The sequence below is a fragment of the Capricornis sumatraensis genome, chromosome X (assembly GCF_032405125.1).
Source record: "Capricornis sumatraensis isolate serow.1 chromosome X, serow.2, whole genome shotgun sequence".
NCBI lineage: Eukaryota > Metazoa > Chordata > Mammalia > Artiodactyla > Bovidae > Capricornis > Capricornis sumatraensis.
The window spans coordinates 19,069,751-19,097,628 of record NC_091092.1 but is presented as its reverse complement, the minus strand read 5'-3'; the positions used below and the strand labels follow the sequence as shown (position 1 = coordinate 19,097,628).

Here is a 27,878-nt window from a genome sequence, read left to right as displayed (position 1 = left end):
GCTTTTAATGTTTGTTCTTTGTGTTTGATCTTTGTTGATTTGATTAATATGTGTCTTGGGGTGTTTCACCTTGAGTTTATCCTGTTTGGGACTCTCTGGGTTTCTTGAACTTGGGTGATTATTTCCTTCCCCATTTTAGGGAAGTTTTCAACTATTATCTCCTCAAGTATTTTCTCATGGTCTTTCTTTCTGTCTTCTTCTTCTGGGACTCCTATGATTCAAATGTTGGTGTGTTTAACATTGTCCTAGAGGTCTCTGATATTGTTCTGATTACTTTTGTTTTTCTTTTTTCCTCTCTGATTCACTTATTTCTACCATTCTATCTTCTACTTCACTAATCCGATCTTCTGCCTCTGTTATTCTACTATTTGTTCCCTCCAGACTGTTTTTGATCTCATTTATTGTATTATTCATTATATATTGACCCTTTTTTATTTCTTCTAGGTCCTTGTTAAACCTTTCTTGCATCTTCTCAATCCTTGTCTCCAGGCTATTTATCTGTGATTCCATTTTGATTTCAAGATTTTGGATCATTTTCACTGTCATTATTTGGAATTCTTTATCAGGTTAATTCCCTATCTCTTCCTCTTTTGTTTGGTTTGGTGGGCATTTATCCTGTTCCTTTACCTGCTGGTATTCCTCTGTCTCTTCATCTTGTTTATATTGCTGTGTTTGGTGTGGGCTTTCTGTATTCTGGCAGTTTGTGGAGTTCTCTTTATTGTGGAGTTTCCTCGCTGTGGGTGGGGTTGTACGGGTGGCTTGTCAAGGTTTTCTGGTTAGGGAAGCTTGTGTCAGTGTTCTGGTGGGTGGAGCTGGATTTCTTCTCTCTGGCATGCAATGAAGTGTCCAGTACTGAGTTATGAGATGTCACTGAGTTTGGAGTGACTTTGGGCAGCCTGTATATTGAAGCTCAGGGCTGTGTTTCTGTGTTGCTGGAGAATTTGTGTGGTATGTCTTGGTCTGGAACTTGTTGGCCCTTGGGTGGTGCTTGGTTTCAGTGTAGGTGTTTGATGAGCTCCTCTCGATTAATGTCCCCTGGAGTCAGGAGTTCTCTGGTGTTCTCAGGATTTGGACTTAAGCCTCCCACTTCTGGTTTTCAGTCTTATTTTTACAGTAGCCTCAAGACTTCTCCATGTATACAGCACCATTGATGAAACTTCTAGGTTAAAGATGAAAAGTTTCTCTACAGTGAGGGACACCCAGACAGGTTCACAGAGTTACATGGAGAAGAGAAGAGGGAGGAGGGAGTTAGAGGTGACCTGAATAAGATGGGGTGGAATCAAAAGAGGAGAGAGCAAGCTAGCCAGTAATCACTTCCTTATGTCAGCTCCACAATCTGGACTGCTCAGAGATATTCATGGAGCTATACAGATAAGAGAAGAGGGAGGAAGGAGACAGAGGTGGCCAGGAGGATAAAGGTGGGACTCAAAGGAGAGAGACAGATCCAGCCAGTAATCAGTTCCCTAAGTGATCTCCACTGTCTGGAACACACAAAGAGATTCACAGAGTTGGGTAGAGAAGAGAAGGGCAAGGGAGGAGATAGAGATGACCTGGTGGAGAAAAAGGAGAGTCCAAAGGGGGAGAGAGCAGTCAAGCCAGTAATCTCGCTCCCAAGTAAAAATGGGTACTGATGATTGGGTTCTTGAAGATTGGGTTCTTAAAGATACAAAACTGATAACAAATACCAAAAAGCAAAGATTAAAAATCTAGAGTAGAGGTTGGATTTTCAAAACTACAATATTAAAGAAAAGAAAAGAAAAAAGTCACAAAACTTATAAAAAATATATATATATGAAGTTTGCTTTAAAAAATAGGGTCTCTTTTCTTTGCAAAGTAATAGTAGGTTATAAAAATGAAAACGAAAGGAGTAATAGAGCACTTAAAATTTTTTTAATTAAAGAAAGAATGATAGTAAAAATAGTAAAAATATATCTAGGACTTTCTCTGGTATTGTTGTGGGCAGAGTGGGGTCAGTTCATTTTCAGGTAGTTCCTTAGTCCAGTTTATATTTCTAGAGATCTATAGACCCCCTCCTATGTAATGGGTACTAACTACTGGGTTTTAATCTATTGCACCTGTCACTTCCAAGGCGGTTCCCTCTGTTTTAGCTTCTTCTGTTTGCTGGTCTCTTCAGTGTCTGATTTCCACCCTGACATAAAGCGGTGGTGGTGGACACATTTTTAGGCTCATTGTAAAGTCGCGCTGTGGGGAGGGAGGGACACTGCAAACAAATAACACTGGCGTGTGCTCACAGTGTCTCAGCCACACTAGGCCTGCCCCACTCATGGTGTGGGTGCCCTCCCTGCCCACACTGCTCAGGCTCTAGGTTGCTCCACGGGGAAACATCCAAGGCTGGCCCTAGGCTGCATGCACCTCCCAGGTCTAAGCCTCTCAGGTTCAGGCACTTGGGTAGTCCTCAGAGGCGCAGACTCGGTTGGGCCTGCGATTTTTGCCCTTCCCAGGTCCGAGCAGCTCAAGTGATGAAGTGTTTGGCGAGCACAGTCGCTGTGATTTATCACCTCCCCCGTCCCTGCTGCTCGGTTTTCTGGGTGTACAACCGGTGCACCTTCTCAGGCAGATGCTGACCATCCGGAGCCCCAAGAAATCTTAGTTAGCAAACAAGCCTGCTTGCAGCTTGGTAGATAATGCCTCTCTGGTGCTGCAATTGCCCTCTTCCAGCTCTGGCTGCCTGTCACCAGAGGTGGATGGTCTGCAACTGTCTAGCTCTGTTCAGTCCTTTGTTCTGCGAGCAGGCCTGGCGGTGTCTTAGGTTAGGGCTTTTTGTGTCGTAGCTATCCCACAGTCTGGTGTGCTAGCCCAAGTTAGTTCCCTCAGATTGCCCTCGGGGCATTCAGGCCCAGTCCTTACTCTAAGCAATGCAGCCTGCACCTCCCTGCCCAGCGCCCGCTTGCTAGTGGCAGGTGCAGGCATCTGCACTGCTTCTCTGCTGGGGGAGTTACAATTGGGCTCCTAATCTGTGGGTTTTAATTATTTGTTTATTTTTCCTCCCAGTTATGTTGCCCTCTGTGGTTCCAAGGCTCACCACAGACTCGGCAGAGAGAGTGTTTCCTGGTGTTTGGAAACTTCTCTCTTTTTAAGACTCCCTTCCCGGGACAGAGCTCCGTCGCTACCTCTTTTGTCTCTCTTTTTGTCTTTTATTTTTTTTTCCTACCTCCTTTTGAAGACAATGGGCTCCTTTTCTGAGTGCCTGATGTCCTCTGCTGGCATTCAGAAGTTGTTTTGTGGAATTTACTCAAGGTTTAAAGGTTCTTTTGATGAATTTGTGGGGGAGAAAGTGGTCTCCCCGTCCTATTCCTCCTCCATCTTAGGACCGCCTCCAGGCATATGGTTTTAAAAATCTGGTGACAGCTTCCAGAAGTTTGGCATGGGCAATGGCTGAAAAGAAAGAGATGGTTACAATTGTACAAAACCTCTGGGCTATGACCAATTTTGTGGGAAAATGAAAAAGTCTGCTTCATCATCATTATTTTACAGTAAACTATTGAGAGGGGGTGAAAATAACCAAGAGTAGTTTATGACTTATCCAATGTAACAAAACTGTGAGGATTTATAGTGATCCCTGGGGTTGTAAGGAATGCTAATGCTTAATAGTCCACATTCTGCCAACAAAACAGTGAATTCTTGCATGTAAATACACTGTCTATATCAAGCAAAAGTAAAAATTAGTCTCTTGGAATCAAGAGACTAGCCCCATCCCTCTGATTAGTCACCTTTATCCTATGATGGGAGGGAGTTCATTGTACAGGGGTAACTAGGGGAAGTCTAGTTGAGAATAGGAAGCCCATCTGCTTCAAGCCCAAGGAACTCCCAAAGTTGTTCAGGACTGCCACCATCACTCGGTTAAATCTTGGAAAATGCCAGTTGATTCTGCATCTCTTCTCATACTCCTCCTCAAGGTGTCTCAGAAGCAACTCAGTAATGCTACATAAAACTTCTTTTTGTGGCAGTTGGATTCTCTAGCTGAGTTTCCTGGTCAAAGTGTATATATTCTTTGGTCTCAAATCTCCCTGAAACATCCCACAGGGATACAACATACTCCCCATTTGAAGCCTGCTGGCAAGCTAAGTATAGCTAATGACCTCCAGTGTCTATTGGGAAAGAAAATAGCTCCATTGTTTGTCAGTACCACAGGATTCAGAAATTCAGTATCACATAATTCATGAAAGACTGCCTTTCCTAGTTCTTTGATTATTTTTCAGAATGAGAGGTGTCTTATCTTCTGAACTAGAAAGAATGTGGTAGATAGAAAAAACACTTCCTTCCAGGATAAGGAAAAAAAATGTGTTTTCCAGCTTCTCCTTCTGCTTCTTACCCTTATCATCACCACCACCACCACCACCATATGCCACCATAAGCAAGTCATTTATATTTTCTGATCTTCAGTTCTTCCTTCTATAAAATGGAATAGATTACCCACTTGAAAATAAATGGAGAGAAAGTAGATTATGTGAGTCATATCAGCATAGTGGATAACAGCAAAGGCTTTGGAGTTATACAGATCAGGGTTTGAATCACAGCTCTGTTACTTTGTTGCTGTAAGCCCTCAGCATGTCATTTAACTGCACGGAGCCTCACATTTCTTTCTCTGTACAAAGAGAGTGTTGTGCTGTGCTTAGTTGCTCAGTCGTATCTGACTCTTAGCGACCCCATGGACTGTAGCCCACCAGGCTCCTCTGTCCATGGGATTCTCCAGGCAAGAATACTGGAGTGGGTTGCCATGCCCTCCTCCTGGGGATCTTTCCAACCTAGGGATCAATCCCAAGTCTCCTGCATTGCAGGCAGATTCTTAACTGTCTGAGCCACCAGAGAATCCCCAAAAATAGAGTGGATACTAATAATACCTATTTCACAGGCTGTTGTGGAGCCAAATTCCAAGACTACTTGGAAGATGCTTAGTTCAATAAATAGATATGACCATTGTGCAACCTCACTCCTTTTATTCTCATCACTTTTGGTATCTTAAGACTATCAGGCACTTGAATAAAATGTACTGACTGGTTTATTGAACTTGCCCATAGGACAGTAGGGAGATTCATAGGGCACTACCAAGGAACCACAGAAGCCTGGAACAGGGTGATAGAACAGGGCAAGATATTAGTGTTTTTTTTTTTTTTTTCCCATCTTCACCCCCAGTTGAGCCCAACCTACATCTAGTCATTCTTTTGAACTGTAACAAAGAAGTGTCTTCCCGGAACCACTGGCTCCATTGGGATGATACATAAAAGTGTCAGGGAGACACTTTGGGTTTAGCCTAAATAATGAAACCCAAGGACTCCTGCGTCCTCTGCTCTGCTGGGGCACTGAAATCTTCTGTACCTTTATTTTATATATTTCCTCTTTCTCTGATTTCCCCAACCTCTGGCCAATCTCTTAGGAGCCTATGAGCAAAGTTACACTACATTTGAAAGATACTTTGAAAAGGAAAATATTATTAACTACTAGTTAGACTTTGTGAACAAATTAATAAATGCTTCTCTTAACAGTTGCAGAAACATTACAAACCACTGCTGTAATTAGATCTCTCTCCAACTTGGCTTTGATATTCAGGATCATAACAGAAGTATGTTGACAGCATTTCAGTACTTTGTGTTTTAGTGCAAGTACTGAGCCATTCATTCACTTCAGGAAACAGACAGATAAAAGAATGAGTTTAAACATCTCAGAACTGAAAATGAGTAACCAAGGAAGATTATCTGTCCCTTTCTTGAGGCTGTGAACTGGACACCAATACATCTCAATGGGAGATGGCTTTGGATTGTCCCTGCGGGAGTACAAGCGAAAAAATGTGCTAGGCCCAACTCACCTAGAGCAATGGGTTTCAACTGAGTCAGTTTCCCCTTCAGGGGACATTTGTCACTATCTGGAAATACTTCAACTGAGTCAGTTTCCCCCTCAGGGGACATTTGTCACTATCTGGAAATACTTTTGGTTGTCACAACTTTGGGAGACAGGAAGGGAGGTGCCACTGGCAATTAATAGGTATAAACAAGGATACCCCTAAACATCCTACAATGCACAGGACAGTCTCCAAGAACAAAGACTTACCTGACCCAAAATGTAAATAAATAGTATTGAGATTGAGAAAATTTGCCCTAGAAAATCTTTCTATTCTTTTCTATCCTAACAACTAGCAAATACTCTTGAAAGCCCTTCTTGGCACTGTGGGAGATATAACCATGGTCTCTGACCTAAGGAAGCTTAGACTCACATAGGGAGACCAACCAAGTACACTGAAGCTACCAGAAACTAAAGAAGTATATCATATAGCTATTTTTTCCCCCAACATGGTATGGATGAGACCCTGGGTGCTATAGGAACTTTCAGGAGGAGAACAGGAGGCATGGCAATCACTCAAGAAAATGTAAGAGTTGGATCTTGAGTTGGTATTCAGTGGAGAAAATTACTCATTGTTAGGTAAAAGATGAATCTATGCTCACTACCCATACTTCCTTTCTTCCCATTCTATACTTAATCAGCATCTTGTAAACTAATTTCAAGACTTCACAAACTGCAGAACACCACACAAAATGTTCTCTTGTAAGTGACCAATGGCATGTTAATCTGTGAATCACTAGAGCTCAATATTCTTTAGCTCCCACTTTTTTAAAATTAAATTGTCTTCCTCCTTGACTTTTATGCAATCATCTTGTTCCCTTTAGATCTCTTTATTTCTCTAGCTAACCTCAACAGGTTGGAAGGCCTCAAACTCCATCCTGCTCTCTTTTTCCTCACTCACTTTTCCCCTTTAATTATTTTATTCATTCATTTATATCCACAAGGGTATAGATATACTTCTACAAGGATCTGAGGTAGTTACAATCGCATGCTATGACTCTCTGCTATAATCTCATGCATGACTGTGTGCTAAGTCACTTCAGTTGTGTATGACTCTATGCAACCCTATGGGATGGTAGCGTGCCAGGCTTCTCTACCCATGGGATTCTCCAGGCAACAGTACTGGAGTGAGTTGTCATGCCCTACTCCAGGGGATCCTCCTGACCCAGGGGTCAAATTCACATCTCTTACATCTTCTGTGTGGCAGGCAGGTTCTTTACCACTAGCACCACCTGGGGAGCCCCTTATTCTCATACCCACTCCTATGGTTTTGCCCATCATCTCAACATCAGCAACTGTCCAAGCTACTCCTCTGACTCTGACATCCTTTTGACACACCATTTCTCCATCCCCAACCAGCTGATGGCCACTGTCCACAGACTCCTTAAATCCAGCATGTCCTAAGTTTAGGGTAACCAACTTGTCCTGGTTTTTCCAGAACTTTCCCAGTGTTAGAACTGAAATTCCCATGTCCTGAGAATGGCCTCAATTAGCTGACCAATCAGGACATATCTGAAATGAATTCATCACTATCTGTCCCAAACCCAGTCCTCCTCCTGACCTTCTGATTTTCCTACACCATTTACTAGCAGAGTATTCTCAACCCCTCTTTACCTCTCACCCTGACATGCTAAATATTGGTTACTAAATATTGCTAGTTCTATCTTCAAAATGTCTCTATCATTATCAACCTCTTTTCAGCTGCCACTGCTTGAATCCAGGCTCTTATAACATCTCATCTGGGAAGTTACAATAGACTCCTAGCGAGTCCCCAGCCTCCATCCCACTCCCATCCCCTTCGCCAATTCACTTTCCATTCATCCAAGATGGATCATTCTGAAACACGTATCTGATCATCTCATCAACATGGAAGTCATGTAGTCTGAACCCCAAGAACAGTATTAAACCTAGGCTCCCGGGTATTCAGGCATGACAACTACACAGTGAAAGACCTTAGACATGTTGCCATGACTGACTAAAATGCACCAAGTAATAATATGAGCTATAAGTGAAAGGGAAAAGCAAAACAAAACAAAACCAACCACCATATTCTTGAGAAGCCAGGAATTTTGAATCTGTCGATTACATTTTGCATCTTCTCTCTTTTTTTTTTTTTTTTCAGAGAAGTATATGACAACCACAGTTAAAGTAAGTAAGTATAGCCAGGGAATTTCAGGTAGTATAGATTAGTCATGGCCTTGATATTAATCTGAAATAGAACCAACTTGAAGTTACATTGTGCAGAAACTAAGATAGTCTGAGAGGGAATACCCTTGCTCCCTTAGGCTAAGTCTTAACTTGCCTGTGGCCCGACTTTCAAATGACCCCCGATGCAAGAGGCACAGGCTTTCCAGACTGGTGAGAAAAAGAATTTGCTTGACTGATGTGTATATCAGTGTCAGGAAACATATATCCCATTTGAATAATGGTGGTGGCGGCGGGAACCAAATTTAGATTATGAGAAGTGCAAACTGCCAGATGAAGAAAAAGCCTAATGTTTTCCCCAGAGGGGAAAGAGAGCTCATCCCTCCCTCCCTCAGTAAAACTTAACGGTCCTCTGAATCCTCTCCGACACTTGTAAGTGGTAAAGGAACTCACAAAGGTGAAGGAACTCACCTTGGGAGTGAGAAGTTGACCTTCACAAGGACATTAGAAAAAGATGACTACAAAAAAAAAAAAAAAAAGCAGTGCCATAACCCGTCGGTTTACCTCTCTAATATAGGCATTTCTATCACATTGTAGGTAACCTCCTCATCCATCTAGGTAAGTCAGAGATGTAGCCGACCCACAGAAGAAGGCTCCCCCAGTTAGGTTCCTGACTTTCTTTTTTTGTTTCTGTTTGTTTTGTTTTGTTTTGGCCACATTCATTTTTCTAGTTTTTCTGTCACTTTAAGGGGATGTTGCAACATTCACCTGTTTCATTTATCTCCCAAAGACCTTGCTTCCGAAATTCATTCTGCTTTCTCTATTAGGGACCTTCCTAATCAGGTGCATGCATGCATGCACACACACGCGCATGCGCGCGCACACACACTCACACACACACACACACACACACACACATACACCATGAACAAATATATGTTCCTTCACTGTTTAATAGCAGTAACACCAAACTTTTCAACCAGGGAGATGTAAGCCAATGTCTCTGCCCTACAGGAGTTTAGAGTCTAATCAGGGAGACCAACAAGCACAATTGAAAAAAGGAAGATAGCATAATCATTTTTTGTCTATAACTGCTATGGGAACTTGGAGAATGAGAGGGTCAGCAGACACTGGAATCTTTAAGAAGACTTCAAAAAAAAAAGAAGAAGAAGGGGCATGACAAAACAATTTAGGCCATGAAAACAAACTCATCAAACTACACTCATGGATCTGTACAGTTAAAATAGTTGCCTCCTTATTGTAAATTTTACCTCTATAAAGTTGATTTTTAAAGTAAAAAAAAAAACATCAAAATTTCAAAGAACAGAATTATAGTTCATTCAGGTGTAACAGAGGGAGAGGGATTTTGAAGACAGAAGGAAAAAAGTCACAGCATTGAGATTTGCTTTCTCTTTCTCTCTGTCTCACTCTCTCTCTCTCTATCTTACACACACACACACACATCCCTCATATTTGTCATATAATATGGTTCAGGCTTATTTAGGCTTAAAGCATTAAACAACTTGTTCTAGAGTAAATCCTCTGCTATCAGTTCCCCTCTAGGCAAAAAGCACTGTGTTCACAGCCCTGCTGATCCCTGTACCTGTTCCTCCAGCTCTAAACTTCTGTCTTTTCTCCAGCACTCTAAAGCCTTTGAAAATAAGCAAGAAAAAGGCACTATGACTATTTGGTATTTAAGTGAACACTAACTATGTGCCAGGCACAGAGCTAACTTTTATCTGTCAGTGGCCATCAATACTCCAAATAACCCAGCTATCACTTTTTTAAGAGTTGACTATGTGCAAGTCATCTAGACACTGTGCTAAGGATTTTTCATGTGAAGTATCTCATTTAACCCTCCAACAGTCCTAGGAGACAGGCAATATTATCATTTGCATTTACAGACAAGGAAACTGAGAATTAAAAGGACTTGTTCAAGGGTACACTGTGAATAAATGGCCAAGCCAGAGTTTGACCTGAGCTCTGACTCCAAAGTCTACATACCAGAAACTGTGTCATATGATGGTTAGAGCTGTAGGTCAGCAAGCTTTTTTTGTAAAGGACCAGATAGCAAATCTTTTAGGCATCATAGGTCATAGGTCTCTGATGTAAGTATTTAACTCTGCAAATGTAAAAAATGAGTGTGGCTATATTGCAATAAAATATAATTTATGCAAACAGGAACTAGGCTGCATTTGGCTCCCAGGTTGTAGTTTGATGACTCCTGGGGTCAGAAACCTGGGTTCAAGAGACTAAAGACAAGTTAGTCTCAGAACATTCAGAGGAGTTGATCATGGAAGCAGTGCTGATGTGTGCCAACTGTCTAGCCAAAGACTGTGTCAGGTCACATACAGAGTCACTTCAAGACTGTCCATCCAAGAGGTCAGTTCTCCATCTCATAATAATAGCAATAGTCATAATGTTGAAAATAGCCTCTCTGTGTGTCTTAGATTCTTCATCCTTAACATAGTAATAGTACATCCCTCATACAGTCATCCGGAGAAGGCACTGGCGACCCACTCCAGTACTCTTGCCTGGAAAATCCCATGGAGGGAGGGGCCTAGTAGGCTGCAGTCCATGGGGTCGCTAAGAGTTGGACACAACTGAGAGAATTCACTTTCACTTTTCACTTTCATGCATTGGAGAAGGAAATGGCAACCCACTCCAGTGTTCTTACCTGGAGAATCCCAGGGATGGCAGAGCCTGGTGGGCTGCCATCTATGGGGTCGCACAGAGTCAGACACGACTGACGTGATTTAGCAGCAGCAGCATACAGTCATCATGAGGATTAAGGATTAAAGGAATAAACAGGTGAATGTAACACATAGTCAAGTAACTCAAGAGTAAGTCATTATTTAAAGCCCACAACAAGGCTGGCCCCTAGAAGGAAATAGATTAGGAAAGGCATTGCTCTCTTTTAAACGACCCAATCAAAAAATGGGCCAAAGAACTAAATAGACACTTCTCCAAAGAAGACATACGGATGGCTAACAAACACATGAAAAGATGCTCAACATCACTCATTATCAGAGAAATGCAAATCAAAACCACAATGAGGTACCACTTCACACCAGTCAGAATGGCTGCGATCCAAAAATCTGCAAGCAATAAATGCTGGAGAGGGTGTGGAGAAAAGGGAACCCTCCTACACTGTTGGTGGGAATGCAAACTAGTACAGCCACTATGGAGAACAGTGTGGAGATTCCTTAAAAAATTGCAAATAGAACTACCTTATGACCCAGCAATCCCACTGCTGGGTATACACACCGAGGAAACCAGAATTGAAAGAGACACATGTACCCCAATGTTCATCGCAGCACTGTTTATAATAGCCAGGACATGGAAACAACCTAGATGTCCATCAACAGATGAATGGATAAGAAAGCTGTGGTACATGTCCACAATGGAGTATTACTCAGCCGTTAAAAAGAATTCATTTGAATCAGTTCTGATGAGATGGATGAAACTGGAGCCGATTATACAGAGTGAAGTAAGCCAGAAAGAAAAACACCAATACAGTATACTAACACATATATATGGAATTTAGAAAGATGGCAATGACGACCCTGTATGCAAGACAGGAAAAAAGACACAGCTGTGTATAACGGACTTTTGGACTCAGAGAGAGAGGGAGAGGGCGGGATGATTTGGGAGAATGGCATTCTATCATGTATACTATCATGTAAGAATTGAATCGCCAGTCTATGTCTGACGCAGGATACAGCAAGCTTGGGGCTGGTGCATGGGGATGACCCACAGAGATGTTATGGGGAGGGAGGTGGGAGGGGGTTTCATGTTTGGGAACACATGTAAGAATTAAAGATTTTAAAATTAAAAAAATTAAAAATTAAAAAAAATAAAATAAAATAAAAAAAAAATCAAACCACCAAGGTCCAATAGTCTTGATACTCTGCAGCAACAATTACTCCCTCAGGATGCCAGCTAATTCTGTTCTCCTTTCAGTTACACAAACCTTGTTCTTTTTTGAGTCTACATTCCTGTTTTAGTCATTAGTAAGAGAGTCTCCTGGTTTCAAGAGAGGACAGGAATAGGAGTCATTATCTGTGGAGTGTTTCCTTCAGGAATGAGGTTCTGGCTGCTGAACTCATGTCTGTCCAAGTACCTGACACAGGGGATGGCACAGAGTAAGTGCTCAGTAAATGTTGCTTGTCTGATTGGTTTTGGACTGGTCCTGCCTGGAAGCAGGAGGAAAGTGACTTTTTTAAATAAGAAAATGAAGTTATTTCTCTTTCTCTGGCAGCAATAACATGTCTCATGCCAGTTGTTTTTAATATTTATTTTATTTCCTTATTTGACTGTACTGGGTCTTAGTTGCTACATGTGGGATCTAGTTCCCTGACCAGAGCTCTAACCCATGCCCCCTGAATTGGGAGCACTGTGTTAGCCGCTGGACCACCAGGAAAGTCTGGAAAGTGACTTCTTAAAAGCCATCAGAGCACTGTGGGTTCATGTTTTCTTTGCCCATAAGCAAGAGAGAGAGACACGGAGACAGAGACCGTGCTCCTGAATAATCACGCAGTGAAAGCCACTCAGATAAAGTTTTTTTTTCTTTGAGCCAAAGACACACTCATGGAATCTTCTGTCTTGGCTGTAAAGAACCCCCTGAGATACTGTAGCTTGTGAGCCAGCTCTGCAAAAGTCATCCTTGCAATCCTGACTTGCCAATCTTTCTCAATGAAAAAAATTCTCTCCTTTATCTACCAAGTTGTCGCTCATCCTCTAAAATGTGTCTTGCATAATAATACAGTTTTCATTCTAGAATTTGTTACAGCTATTTATAGGCTCTGACTATACAATGAGGACTGTACTGACTCCAACTGGATGTATTTCTCCAATGCACTATTTCTCCCCACCTCCCCATCCTTCATCCTGCTACTGCTGCCATCAGTCTCCTTTTCAGAATTCCAAGTCAGTAACTGGTATGTCAGAACACTCTCAGAATATTCAGAGGAGTTGATCATAGAAACAGTGCTAATGTGTGCCAACTGTCTAGCCAAAGACTGTGCCAGGTCCCATACACAGTCACTTCAAGACTGTCCATCCAAGAAGTCACAGTTCTCCATCTCATAATCATAGCAATAGCCATAATGTTGAAAATAGCTAATGTTGAACACTGCCTCATCTAATTCTCATAATGGTTTAGTGCAGCTCTGCTGATATTTTTATTCCTTGAGGCTTTTCCTCCCACCCTCTTGATTTAAACCAGTAGGATCACTTCCAGCTGACCTAACCACATCCTGTTTGACTTTTTTTTTTTTTTTTTTTTACTGGAGTATAGTTGATTTTTCTGGGCTTCCCAGGTGGCGCTAGTGGTAAAGAACCCACCTGCCAATGCAAGAGACTTAAGAGACATGGATTCGATCCCTGGGTTGGAAAGATCCCCTGGAGAAGGTCATGTCAACCCACTCCAGTATCCTTGCCTGGAAAATCCCATGGACTGAGGAGCCTGGTGGGCTACAGTTCATAGGGTTGCACAGAGTTGGACACGACTGAAGCAACTTAGCATGGCAAGGCACATAGTTGATTTACAGGCTTTCCTGGTGGCTCAGTGGTTTAAAAAAATCCGCCTGCCAATGCAGGAGGCGCAGGTTCGATTCCTGGGTCAGGAAGATCCCTTGGAAAAAGAAATGGCAACCCATTTCGGTATTCTTGCCTAGGAAATCCCATGGACAGTAGAGCCTGGGGGGCTACAGACCACGGGGTTGCAAAGAGACACAGCTTAGCAACTAAACAACAACAACAAATAGTTGATTTACACTGTTATGTCGCTTTCTGTGGTACAGCAAAGTGGATCAGCTGTGTGTATACATATATTCACTCTTTTTGAGAGATTATTGAGTAGACTTCCCTGTGCTATACAGTACTGTCTGACTTTTTTGGTTTTTGTGGATTTCCAGGCTCCATTTGTCAATTGCCCTGACATGCTAGGTCACCTGCTCCCTTCCAGGTGAGCCTTTACCCAATGCAGGCTCCCCTTCTAGAACTTTCAGGTATGAAGTGAGCACCCATCACCCTCTGCTGCCATCTCATGGCTAGAACAAGCCATTGCATTGGATTTAATTACACAGCACTAGATGTTTTCCGGAGAAGGCAATGGCAACCCACTCCAGTACTTCTGCCTGGGAAATCCCATGGATGGAGGAGGCTGGTGGGCTGTAGTCCATGGGATCGTGAAGAGTCGGACACGACTGAGCGACTTCACTTTCACTTTTCACTTTCATTCACTGGAGAAGGAAATGGCAACCCACTCCAGCGTTCTTGCCTGGAGAATCCCAGGGACGGAAGAGCCTGGTGGGCTGCCGTCTATGGGGTCGCACAGAGTCGGACACGACTGACGTGACTTAGCAGCAGCAGCAGCAGATGTTTTCAGAGCCCATTAACTCCAACACAGGAGAATTATAACATCTGCCAGAGAATCCCATTTAGCAAATTCTGACTACTGGGTATACTTGCAAATGGAAAATGATACATTTTTAAAATACATGTTCTAAAACAGAGTTTTCAGCATCTAGTTCACTTTTCTCCATTTAGTTCAAATCCGTGAAGCTGAGCAATAGTTTGAAATTAGAGGTATGACTGCCAGCTGACTTATTTTGTGTCTGCTCCTGTGTTGCCATCAGTGTTGGTAGCCCAGCTCAGGAACAGGAACCAGCCAGCTGAGTCCCAAATGGCTCAGTAATCCTTGGGTAAACATACATCTTTTGTCAGAAAAAAAAAAATTCACCAAGGGTTAGTGATCTGAGCAAATAAATAGCAAATTGTGTTAGACAAAGACTACATGTAAAATGTAGGTGCTATTTCCCACCATAATCTGGGCCTAAACTTCTTGCCAAAACCTATTTCTTCGTCTCAAATTTCTGCTGCAGTGGTAAAAAGCAGAAGTGTTTAATGAAAGCACAACTCAGCAAGCTCCTGCCATGGTGAGGGAAGGAAGGGGTTCTGAGAGTTTCTCCCTCTTTGGGAAAGCTTCGATTGCCACCAGTTTCCTTTGTGAGCATTTTTCTCCTCAACAGAGCCCAGTTTGATTGGCAGCTACAAAACAAACCAACAAAACTTGTTCTGTCTCAGATCATTTCTGCTGGCTTTTTAAATACACTTTCATACACAACTAGACTATTTTCTGAAGAACTGACATCTGAGGCTATGAAAGTTTGGCCTATTCCAATTGCAGCCATTCGCTGGGGGAGCAGAAGAAGGTTCTCAAAGGTCAGTAGACTTTTTCAAACTACCAAGAAAGGCATTTTCATCTCAGATCCTGCCACAGCCAGGATTTTTCTTCCCAAGCCTCACCTTCTCCCCTGGGTTGAGGGTGGGGGCAGCTGCTCATTCTCACCCTTCAGATTTATTTTCCTCCAAATAAACTAAAGGAAGAAGTGTTTGCAGTTGTCAGTCTCCTAGCTTGAAGTCAGCTGATCTCCTTGAGGAAACACCAAGATAACTCACTGACAATTACTTAAGAGAACAATAGGCCTGTACCGCCTTCTGAACCTCTGAATGTGAAGCATATGTCAAGGTGACCTTCCTTCTAGTGTCACCCATTGCACTTTTGTACACACCCAACAATTTAAAATCATCTGCAAATAACCAATCAGGGAACTCCACATGGTACTGACTTGTTTGATCCTGATCTAATTTTTTCTTACTGATAGCCTCCATGGCAGGGAACAGTCTAGATGGTGGGAGTTAAGAAAGACTTTTATAGTCCGACCACTGCCTGTTCCTAATGGAGCCACTAAAATCTCAGTGCTACTAGCTTTTTTTTCTGCCTCATAGCCTGGCTTACTCCTCAAGAGTCCATCTGTCCCCCTCAACCCACACCCCACAGCCTCTGCTCTTACTAGGGGACTTTCCCTCATTTTCCATTACCTCTGAAGAATGGGGATTTAATCAATAACCAGGGAAGTCTGTCCCTAGCTCTTTACTCTTAAATAAAGATTAACTACAGTTTTTGACACACAGCAGACACTGAGATGTTAATTTGTGTTATTACTATTTAACCTCTCTGAGTCTCAGTTTTCTAACCTGTAAAATGGGTGTAAATATGGTATCAACCTCCTGGATTTACTCAAAACATAGAAAATGCTTTTACAAAGTATCCAAAATGTAGGAAGTTCTGTATACATCTAATCTGTGACTGTTATGACTACTACTAGAAAAATGCCTTGAAAGCACACAGAATATGAAATGAAAAGAGAAACGTACATGAGCAGGTGTGTGTGTGGGTATGTTTGGGAATACTTCTGGGGGAAAGAGTTCTGTTTGGGTTATGCATTTGAAATGCCCACTGGGCAGTCGAACATTTAGGTCTGAAGTTTAGCAGGGTGGCAAAGAGGAAATTTTCTCACCTTAACAAATAAGAGTAAATGCCTGTAAAGCCCCTGAGATGTGAAATGTTATGCAACACACACATACCCAATTGTTCCTCCCCTTTATAGGCTGAGTCAAGGGTTCTACATGTAAGTGGTATAAGTGTAACATGAGGTGGGTTTCAAGAGATACCACAAGGAGGAAGCAAGGTGGTTTGAGCTCAGGAAGGAGTTATCACCTCTGACTGAGGCAATCAGGGAAGGCTTCCAAAAGGAGGTGAGGTTTAGTCATTTTAATCATGATTTAATTATTCTCTGCCGTCTTCCCTTATGAATCTAAGTGGCTGCTGATTTGTCCCATCTCCGAATGCCTTGACTTCCTAGGTTGTGGTGCCTCATTACAAAGTAGTGAGCTTTTCCTAACACTAATTGGACCCAATTTGAATGACTAGACTTTATGCTGACCTTTAATTTTATAAAATGATGGTAATGGGAGATCAAAATGGCATAGTTTTTTTGTTTTGGTTTTTTGTATTTTCATGGCAAAATGTTCTCTGGATCTAGAGGGGAATAACCTTCACTGGTCTGTTGAGAGCCAGCCATCTGGGAACCTGCCACTTTTACCGTCTGTAGTGCTTGTGCAGGCATCTACACAAACCTTATTGTCCCATTACTTGTTTCATGTGACTTTACCTGCCCTCTCAATGAGATCCTGCAGGCAGAATCACTGTCACTGTCTCTTGTTGGGACCCTCTCCCCACATGCACCACGAAGAACCAGGCACAGCAGGGGTACAGAGCTACTTGTTGAAATGCCTGAACTGAATCATGTGGACCTTGCATCCCCTTGGCTATGAGCAAGTCAGATTCTGCTCTGCCTTGGGTTCATCTTGGGAATCAGGCATTAAAGTCACATGGTTTTGACAGCTGTAGGAATAAAACTCACTGATAATAGACTGGTGAGGAACTAGGGAGATAATTCTCACTGAATGAATGAAGTCAGTTTTCATCTGCTGAGGTGAAATCAAAGCGGTTTTGCTAGATGTCTGGGAGAGAGATGAGATCTTTCCAGTAGAATCTGACAATATTGCTCTCAAGGATTATTCTTTGGAGAGGCAAAGAGCCCTTGCCTGGGAGCATTGGAGAAATGAAGCATCTCAGAAGGAAAAAAAAAAAAAAAACTACAGTGAAGTCCCTAGAAGATTTAAGAAGAAAAGATTTAGACAGGTTGAAAATGTGGGTACAGTACAATTTGTCCTGGGGTTAAAGCAGGAAACTAAGACCTTCACTGTCTCCCCCATGTCCTTATTTATGTGTGACTCTTTCTGCCTCTCATAGATGCCACTTAGGAGCCCAGACTCAGGGAGCACCCCATCATTTCTAGTCTTTGCTGGCAGGTAGGTCCCTTATATTAACAGCTAGATAACTGACTAATAGGAAGTACTCACTTTAAACTGTTAAGGGTATTTAGTTGTTTTCTATATTACCACTTCCTACAAACATGAATATAACTTCAAGGCCCCAACCCAAAGTAATAAATGATGTTGGGATTTCAATCATTGTGGCAAGGCCAATAGAGAAGATACTGGAAAATTCAGTTTTCTGCAGGTCTCAAATCAAACCATCCAGAGATTGACAGAGTACAGTTATTAGTCTATGGTCAGCCAAGCTAGGGCTCCAGTCCTGGCTCGACTATTAGCAGAAATGTGAGCTTGGGCTTAGTCTCATCATCTTAAAGTGAGTATGATACTGATAATCAGCCTTTAGGGTTGCTGCGAAATGATCCATGTGAAAATCTGGTACAGTGTCTGGCATACTATAAGAGCTCATTGTGATGGTGGTGGTGGTAGTGTAGTCACTTAGTCGAGTCCAACTCTTTGTGTCCCTATGGACTGTAACACACCAGGTTCCTCTGTCCATGGGATTCTCCAGCCAAGAATAGTGGAGTGGGTTGCCATGCCCACTTCAGGGGATCTTCCCTGCCCAGGGATCAAAGCCACATCTCCTGCTTGGCAGGCAGATTATTTACCACTGAGCAACCTGGGAAGCCCAGAAAAAAACTCATTATATGGTAGCTAACCTGACTATGTTAAGAATAGCTCCTAGTTGGAACTCCTAAGAGATTTGACTTACCTACCAGATTTCACCCCCTACATACACTAAGGAAAGAAGACTTTGGAAAGAGAGTGTTCCACCAAGATTCTAAATCACTCATTCAACAAGTATTTATTCAGTGTTTACCTTGTACCTGGCACTTAACAAAATATTGTTAACATAATGGAGACTAAGACATGCTCCCAGGCATTGAGCAACACCCAGTCTTCTGACTTTTAAGAAGTTACTATACTGCTAAACCTTGTTTCTCTGAAGCCCCCTAAGGAGGGAATTAGAAAAAGACTATCATTTGGACTAACTCACACACAAATACTACATCACTTTCCATGAAAATTTAAAAATTTGAGAGGAAAGCTGCTTCTAGAATGGTGGTGTTAGGGACTTCTGAAAATCCACTCTAAAAAAGCAGCAAGACATTGGAAAACTTTTCAAATTCAACTTCTTTACCACTGTTGAATTTAACCAAAGGCTTGCAACAGAGGAGCATTTATTCAAGAAAAACAGCTGAATCTCAGTAAGAACAGCAAGTTTTGTGATAGTTTAGCTTGCCCTCTTCCTATCTACCCAGCTCCACAGTAACCTTGAAAACCAAAAGTCTTGAAATTCTAGTAACTGTGAAAAGGAGCAGTTTGGCAGCCAATGGACAGGAAAAGGACTAGTTTCATGGTCTTCAAAAAGATCCATTCCCAGAGAATTGGCATTATATGACCCACCTGGCAAGTCTCTAGAAAAGCTCCATTTACGGGGTTTATCTTTGTGTCATCTGACTCAAGACCAACAGACCTTTCCCTAGGGGGACTTTTTGAAAAAAAAAAAAAAAGCAGCAATTATTTAATAGCATGGCTGCCTGAGGTAATGGCTAACAGTTGAGGCAAACAATAGGCTTAACAAAAAGCAATCTGATTCCAGCAATTTAAAAAAAAAAAAGGATTATACACCATTATAACTGGAATGCAAGAGTGGGTCAACATAATAACCAATCAATATAATACACTACAGTATTAGAAGGAAGGGGAAAAAAAAAACATGACCACCTGAATTGACACAGAGAAGTACTTAACAAAATCCAAAACCCTATTATCATTAAAAAAAACTCAGAACACTGTAGTAGAACTTCCTCAATCTGTTGAAGGCCATGTATGAAAAACTTATAGCTAATACTACACCATCATCCACTCAATGGACATGAATTTGAGCAAACTCCAGGAGATAGTGGAGGACAGAGGAGCCTGGCATCCTACAGTCCATGGGGTTGCAGAGTCGGACATGACTTAGCGACTGAACAACAATACCACACTTAATGAAAACTGACTGAAAACTTTCCCCCTAAAATCAGGAACAAGACAAGGATGTCCACTCTCACCATTGTATTCATCACTGTACTGGAGTTTCTAGCCATACCAATTAGGTAATAAAAAGAAATAAAAAGCATTTAGTTTGTGAAGGAAGAAGTAAGCCATCTTTATTCTCTGACGCCATGTTCTTGAATGTAGAAAATCATAAGGAATCAAGGAAAAAGCTCTTAGGGCTAACAAATATGTTCAGCAAGTTTGCAGGATACAAGATCAATACACAAAAGCAATTGTTTCTACACACCTGCAATGAACAACCCAAAAATGAAATTAAGGGGGAAAATTCCATTTATAGTAGCATCAAAAAGAATAAAATACTAAAGAATGAGTTTAGCAAAAGAAGTGTAAGAGTTGTACAGCAAAAACTATAAAAGACTTGTTAACTGAAAAAAAAAAAAAAACTACACAACCTGAAAGTTGAGATTATGTTTTATTTGGCAAATTTTCTGAGGACTTAAGCCTGGGCCACAGCCTCTCAGATAGCTCTGAGAAACTGCTCTGAAGAGATAAGGGAGGAACCAGGATATATAGGAGCTTTTGCAATGAAAACAAAGTAGTCAGAACTTCAAAAGATTACTGTTAATTAAAGAAAACCAGATATGTCAAGTTAAAGAATTGAGCACTTTTCTAAATTATGGGAAGATGCAAGAATCTGGGCTCACTGAAATCATTCTTTTGATATGCACCTCAGCTACCTGAGACCAGTATCCAGCTCTTTTCCATCTTGAATCACCATTAAGGTACACAGTTGGAAGAAACTGTAGTGGCTGAGGGACTGGCAGCCAGCAGAGTGCTTTTGTCTCCATCCTGAATTCCCTCAGGGCTCACCATCAGGGGTGGCTGTAGTGGTTTAATGGCTGTAACATCTTCTGTTTACTGGTATGGCCGGCCATGTTTGTTTTCACTGACATACTGTTGAAAGAAGCTAAAGAAGACCTGAACAAATGGAAAGACATTAAAAGCTCATGAATTGGAAAACTTAATATTGTTATGATGGCAAAGCTTCCCAAATTGTTCTATAGGTTCAAGGCAATCCTTATTAAAAACCCAGGTTCCTTTTTTGTGTGTAAATTGACAAGAAGATCATAAAATTCATGTGAAATGCAATGGAGAGGCAATGTAGTCAAAACAATTTTGAAAAAGAACAATGAATTTAGAAGACTCGGGCTTCTCAATTTCAAAACTTACTACCAAGCTACTGTTATCAAGACAATGGGGTACTGGCATAAGGATAAACATCAATAAGTGGAATAGAATTAAGAATCTAAAACAAATCCTTATATTTATGGTTAGTTGATTTTCAATAAGGGTACCAAAATTATTTTATGGGAAAATAGTAGTCTTTTCAAAAAATGGAGTTGATCTCGGGTGGCCTTGGCCTGTAGTGGTTTGAAATAGGGTTTTGATTGCCTGGCTAGAGGTGTGTGAGGCAGTGAGAGTGCTAAATGCTAGACACTAGACCACAGGGACAAAGCTTTGGCCTGTCAGCTGTGTAGAAATGAATTTCCACAAAGAGATGGAAAGTAGTGAAACAAGTGTATATTAGGAGAAAGAGTGTGTGCAGATAGACACGTGGGCAGGCTCAGAGAGTTGCACTCTAGGGGTAGTTGGAATCGCTTATATGGAGATTTCTTTTGGCCAATCATCTTTCATTGCCTGGGTCTGAATCCACAGTTTATTTATCTCAGGGTCCTCCTCTGTGTGCATGTCATCTCTTAGCCAAGATGGATTTTAGTGAAGAGGCCTATGGGTAGGTTGATTTCACTTGACATTACTGTGGGGTGCAGCTCCCTCCCTTTTTGACCCCCTGAGGAGCCTTTCTATGCATATGTAGTTGGGAAGTTCTCTCTGACCCCAAGACTGGGAAATATGTGGTCTCTTTATCGCTTATCTGGGCAGGACTCAGCTCCTCTCTGCTCCTGGTCTTTTTCTTTGTCTTGGAGTGTCTGTCCAGAGGGGACAGACTCCAGCAGCTCATCCTAGGGCCCATCTATCTGCTGCCTCAAGAAAAGTGAATATCCTTATGCAAATAAATGAAGTTGAACCCTTTCCTCCCACAATATGCAAAACTTAATTTGAAATGGATCAAAGAACTAAGTATAAAAGCTAAAGTGATCAAATTCAGAGACAGACCCATGAAAGTAAATCTTTGTGGTCTTGGACTGAGTGACGCTTTTGTAGATATCGTTGCAACAGCACAAGCAACAAGAAAATATAAAATGGACTTCATCAAAACTAAAAATTACTGCTCTAGGCTCTGTACATTTTGGCCTTCAGTGTATTCAAGCATAAAATACATACACACTGTGGTTTTTATTGCAATCTCTCTTTCTGAGGCGTTCTCAAAATCAACTAGAGATTTATTAAATAACCTGTCAAACTGGAACTTCAATATGCAAGCAGGAATTAGAATTTTGCTTTCAAAACTCATAGACCTGTTTGGATTAGATACTACATGGTGGCTTAAGACAAGTTTGTTTTATAACATTCTAATTGCAGTTTGTTCTGCCAGAGTCCACACCACCCTATACTGCTCTTGTCAGATACAAAAATAGAAAATAAAAACCTGTCCAACTTTAAAATTATCATCTTCAGCCAAAGTGAAAATCAGAGCAGAGGCATTGAAAATAAAGATTGGACAGTCATCGGGCATTTCAGTAGCTCAGTCATGTCCAAACCTTTGCAACCCCATGGACTGCAGCACAACAGGCCTCCCTGTCCATCACCAACTCCCAGAGCTTGCTCAAACTCATGTCCATCAAGTCAGTGATGCCATCCAACCATCTCTTCCTCTGTCATCCCCTTCTCCTCCTGCCTTCAATCTTTCCCAGCATCGGGGTCTTTTCCAATGAGTCAGTTCTTTGCATCAGGTGGCCAAAGTATTGGAGTTTCAATTTCAGCATCAGTCCTTCCAGTGAATATTCAGGACTGATTTCCTTTGGGATTGACTGGTTTGGCTTGGATTGACTGTAGTCCAAGGGACTCTCACTAGTCTTCTCCAACACCACTGTTCAAAAGCATCATTTCTTCGGCGCTCAGCTTTCTTTATGGTCCAACTCTCACATCCATACATGACTACTGGAAAAACCATAGCTTTGATTAGACGGCCCTTTATCGGCAAAGTAACATCTCTGCTTTTTTAATATGCTGTCTAGGTTGGTCATAGCTTTTCTTTCAAGGAGCAAGCATTCATGGCTGTAGTCAGCATCTGCAGTGATTTTGGAGCCCCCCAAAATAAAGTCTGTCACTGTTTTCATTGTTTCCCTGTCTATTTGCCGTGAAGACCAGATGCCAGGGACCAGATGCCATGATCTTAGTTTTTTGTATGTTGAGTTTTAAGCCAACTTTTTCACTCTCCTCTTTCACTTTCATCAAGAGGCTCTTTAGTTCTTCACTTTCTGCCATAAGGGTGATGTAATCTGCATATCTGATGTTACTGATATTTCTCCCTGCAATCTTGATTCCAGCTTGTGCTTCATCCAGTCCGGCATGTCACATGATATATTCTACATATAAGTTAAATAAGCAGGGTGACAATATACAGCCTTGACATACTCCTTTCCCAATTTGGAACCAGTCTGTTGTTCCATGTCCAGTTCTAACTGTTGCTTCTTGACCTGTATACACATTTCTCAGGAGGCAGATAAGGTGTTCTGGTATTCCCACATCTTTAAGAATTTTCCAAAGTTTGTTGTGATCCACACAGTCAAAGGCTTTGGTGTAGTCAATAAAGCAGAAGTAGATATTTTCTGGAACTTTCTTGCTTTTTCTATGATCCAAAGGATGTTGGCAATTTGATCTCTGGTTCCTCTGCTTTCTCTAAATCCAGCTTGAACATCTGGAAGTTCATGGTTCATGTACTGTTGAAGCCTGTCATAATGTCCATATGAAGTAGACAGTTATGTCCACGTGAAGTGGACAGTTATATTCACTTTTTAAAGAAGCTTCACATCTGTATTCTTGCTTTGCTCCTGCTCAGTCACTTCAGTCATGTCCAACTCTTTGTGACTCTATGGACTCTAGCCCTGCCAGGCTCCTCTGTCCATGGGATTTCCCAGGCACGAATACTGGAGTGGGTTGCCGTTCCCTTCTCCAGGGGATCTTCTGGACCCCAAGGATCGAACCCATATCTCCTGTGTCTCCTGCATTGCAGGCGGATTCTTTACTGCTGAAGCCTTTCCAGATAGCACAGTGGTAAAGAATCTGCCTGACAACGCTTGACAATGCAAGAGATGCAGGTTCAGTCCCTGGATCCAGAATATCCTCTGCAGAAGGAAATGCAAACCAGCTCCAATATCCTTGCCTATGAAATCCCACGGATAGAGGAACCTGGCGGGCTACAGTTCATGAGGTCCCAAAAGAGTCAGACATGACTTAGCGATTAAAAAACAACAACAAATTTTTGCTTTAGGAAAGAGCTATTTATTGGGTCAGAGTTCTTGGGGATGTACAAGAGAAAGAAGTCCTAGGAGATCATAAAGACTATGGAGAAGTGGTCCAAATGTCTGGTATGGCAGCAGCAGGGGGCAGTACTATAGAAGAGCAAACTACAAATTGCTGCCTGTTTTGTGAATAAAGTTTTCCTGCCACACACTAAACCTATTCATTTACATATTATCTATTACTGGGCTTGTGCTGAACCAGCTGAGTTGAGTCTTTGCAAAAGGGGTGATGTGGTCTGCAAAGTTCCAAACACTTACTGTCTGGCCCTTTACAGAAAAAGTTTGCTGACCCTTGTGTAACATCAGTACTTCAGTCTGGATATCTCCATCTAGATGTCCCACAGACAAATCTAACTCAGCAGGTATAAAAATGCATGCATAAACTTGTTCCAGCTTCAGTGTTCCCACTCTAAGTTAATGGCACTACGGCCTACCAATACACCCACAAAAGAAGCCTCTCTCCCTTTTGCCCTCTCACCCTATATATTATCGGAGAAGGCGATGCCACCCCACTCCAGTACTCTTGCCTGGAAAATCCCATGGACGGAGGAGCCTGGTGGGCTGCAGTCCATGGGGTCACAAAGAGTCAGACAAGACTGAGCGACTTCACTTTCACTTTTCACTTTCATGCATTGGAGAAGGAAATGGCAACCCACTCCAGTGTTCTTGCCTGGAGAATCTCAGGGACAGGGGAGCCTGGTGGGCTGCCGTCTATGGTGTCACACAGAGTCGGACACAACTGAAGTAACTTAGCAGCAGCCTTAGTGGCCTATATATTATTTCACATCTCATCCATCACCACATCCTGTCAATTCCACCTCTTCACTATATTTTGAACCTGAGCACATCTCTTCATTCCTACTGCCATTAACTTAGTCTGAGTCATGATCATTTTGTACAAGATGTTGTACAACAACAGCTTTCTAACTTGTCTTCCTGCCCCTAGTTTGTTTTTTTCTTTTGGAGGTATAAATAAGATTTATTGATTGATACTGTGGAAATATCAAATTGTATAGTAATCTCTAAGAACAGTATTTGGGGGCAATATTAACAGTGAGGAAATTGTAAGTAGAGGAGGGTGACATAATCTTATTTTGATTCATTATATTTCATTTGTTGGTAAGTCATTTGTAGTAAAAATATCATTCATCTCCAAGCTCTTTGAGAATGAAGAACACATCTAATTCATCTTTGCATCACCACAGGTAGTTACCAAAAGGCATGACATACACCAGGCATTATAATTATTAAATAAATACAATAAAACAAATTATACAGATGAATATTTTTGACCTTAAGTGAAAATCTCCTTCAATTTTATTTTACCAGAGCAAAACTATTGCAACAATTTAATAAACAGGCTTTCCCATTGCTTTTTTCCCTAGGGTTATGTTTATACCCTTCTTTATTTCTGCATATTGACATATAACAACTTTTACCTTATTTTTACCGACTGATTGATATTCATTTGAATGTATTTCTCTATTGTTGAATATTTGGTTTTATTTTTCCAATTTTCCTACCCCTAATTTTGCCTACCCTCTGCCCCCGAGCCATTTTCTACTCAATAACCAGAAGGATCTTTCTAATGTCTAAACTTGATTCTGGTACATGCATAATGATATATATGCAGCCAAGATTTAATGAGCCCTTACTATGTGCTAGACATAGTTCTAAGTGTTTCCTGTGTGGTAACTGATCTTAATCCTCACACGAATCCTCTATTGCTGGTGTTGTTATTAACCCCATTCTTTAGGTGAAGACTTTTAAGAACAGAGAAAACCAATGCAATCTAGCTCAAGTGTCTATAGTTTAAACTACTCTACTGCTCTACGCGCACACACACACACACCCCTATCATTCATGGCTTCCCATTGCTCTTAAAATAAGTCATACTATTTATAATGGCTGAAGACTATCATTTTGATCTTCTGTAATCCTTGCCTACCTCCCCAGCCTCATCTCTTGCCATCCAGAGCCTTGCAGTTAAGCATCAGCTTCCCCAGACTGCTAGAGCTCCCTGTACCAGTCATGCTCATTTTCACCTCTATGCTTTCAGTCATATTATCCCCTCCTCTTTAGTTGTTCCCTCCCTTCCCCTCTCCTCCCCTACACGCAGCCAGCTTCTACACATCCTTTAATGTTCTGTTCCGGTATTGCCTCTTCCAGGAAGCCTTTGCTGAGCAGATTTGCACTTCCTCTGTATTCCCATTATGCCTTGTTTTCCATCCATTTATATGTCATTACTGTACTGTTTCATAACTATCTTTTTGTATATCTGTCTCCCTCACCAGACTGTGTACTCCCAGCGGTTTTCCCATTGTACTCAAATATTTTTTTACCCTTCTATTTTTTTTTTTTGTACCTTTTCTCTAGGACCTTTTCATCCCAGGCTTTGGCATAGGCTATAATGCCACGAAGAGTAGAAAGGGACTGTATAGGATTTGTCATTTTGTGTGTGATTGTGTGAAAAGGAGATGTGAGGATTTAAGGGGGATCATGAACATCTTTTGATAAAATAAGACCTCATGATAAAAAGACTTTAGAGTTTATTTTTTGTCATTTTGCAATAGTAAACTGCTTTACGGTGGGCTAGACCCAAAAATGGAGAATGGCTCAAGGACATATAGTTATCTCAGTCATGTAACTGTCCAAGATAGATATTCTTGGTCAGCAAGATCTCCTCCATGTGGTCATCGAAGGACAAAGGCTAACAGAAGCCCCTGGACCACCCTGAGTTACCAGATCCCAGTCAGCAAGAAGGGGAGAGAACATAGGGGACTTCCACAGGTCAGGCCTTGTGATGCCACTCATCATTTCTCCTCACATTCCATTACTAAGAACTTGGTCATGTGTCCACGCCTCACTGCAAGGGAGCCTGGGAAATGTAGTCCACCCTCTGCTTAAGGAAGTGGAGAATGGTTTTGATGGGAAGCTAGAGACCTTCACAGATATACTAACAATAAAACTGGGCTAGTTTACCTTGAGTGTCACATAAATGATGGAAGAATTTTATTTCCTTTGTACCAGAAAACTATATGGTACAGCTCCATTTAACCTTTCCCCTGGGAAGCTGCAGCAATCAGATAGAGGCAATATTTAAAATGATTGCTGACAGTTGAGCTCCCTGTTGAATTGCTTACTAGGAAGTAGTAGCCAGAGGGTGACTTGCAATGCTGATGATCCCTTAACTATTAATCACTGACACGTTGTAGATTGCCTCTAAGTAAAATCCCAGCTGAGTTAGGTACATCTTATAATATTGGCCCCCAAATATATTTTCCTTCTTTGCATGTCTGGACTAGAGAAGGTGTTAAATGGCAAAGTAGCAACATGATTCTTTGCTAGCCAAGAGGTGCTCAGAACTAAAAGGAGGGAAAAAAAAAAAACATGAAAAGGGAACTCATTTCCATTCCAAACCATAGCCACAGGCATGAGCTTATTCACTGCCAGTTTGTGTTTGCCCAAAGTACACATTTGTTGATGATCTCATGCAAGCTGGGGGAATAAGTAAAAGTGAATCCAGTTGAAATGAAACATCCCCATGATTCTCTGATAAGAAGCAGGTACATTCCCAGGAGAGCTTTGTAGAACAGTTGCCCAGGTTCTACTCCCCAGAGGAGGCTCATTTTGTCAGTCTGG

General features: G+C 41.6%; 1 protein-coding gene across 1 annotated transcript in view; it reads left to right on the top strand.

The window, feature by feature from the left end:
• TRPC5 (transient receptor potential cation channel subfamily C member 5) overlaps positions 1-27,878 on the top strand; it is a 179,491-nt gene that overhangs the window by 92,745 nt on the left and 58,868 nt on the right. The gene's annotated exons all lie outside the window — the stretch shown is intronic.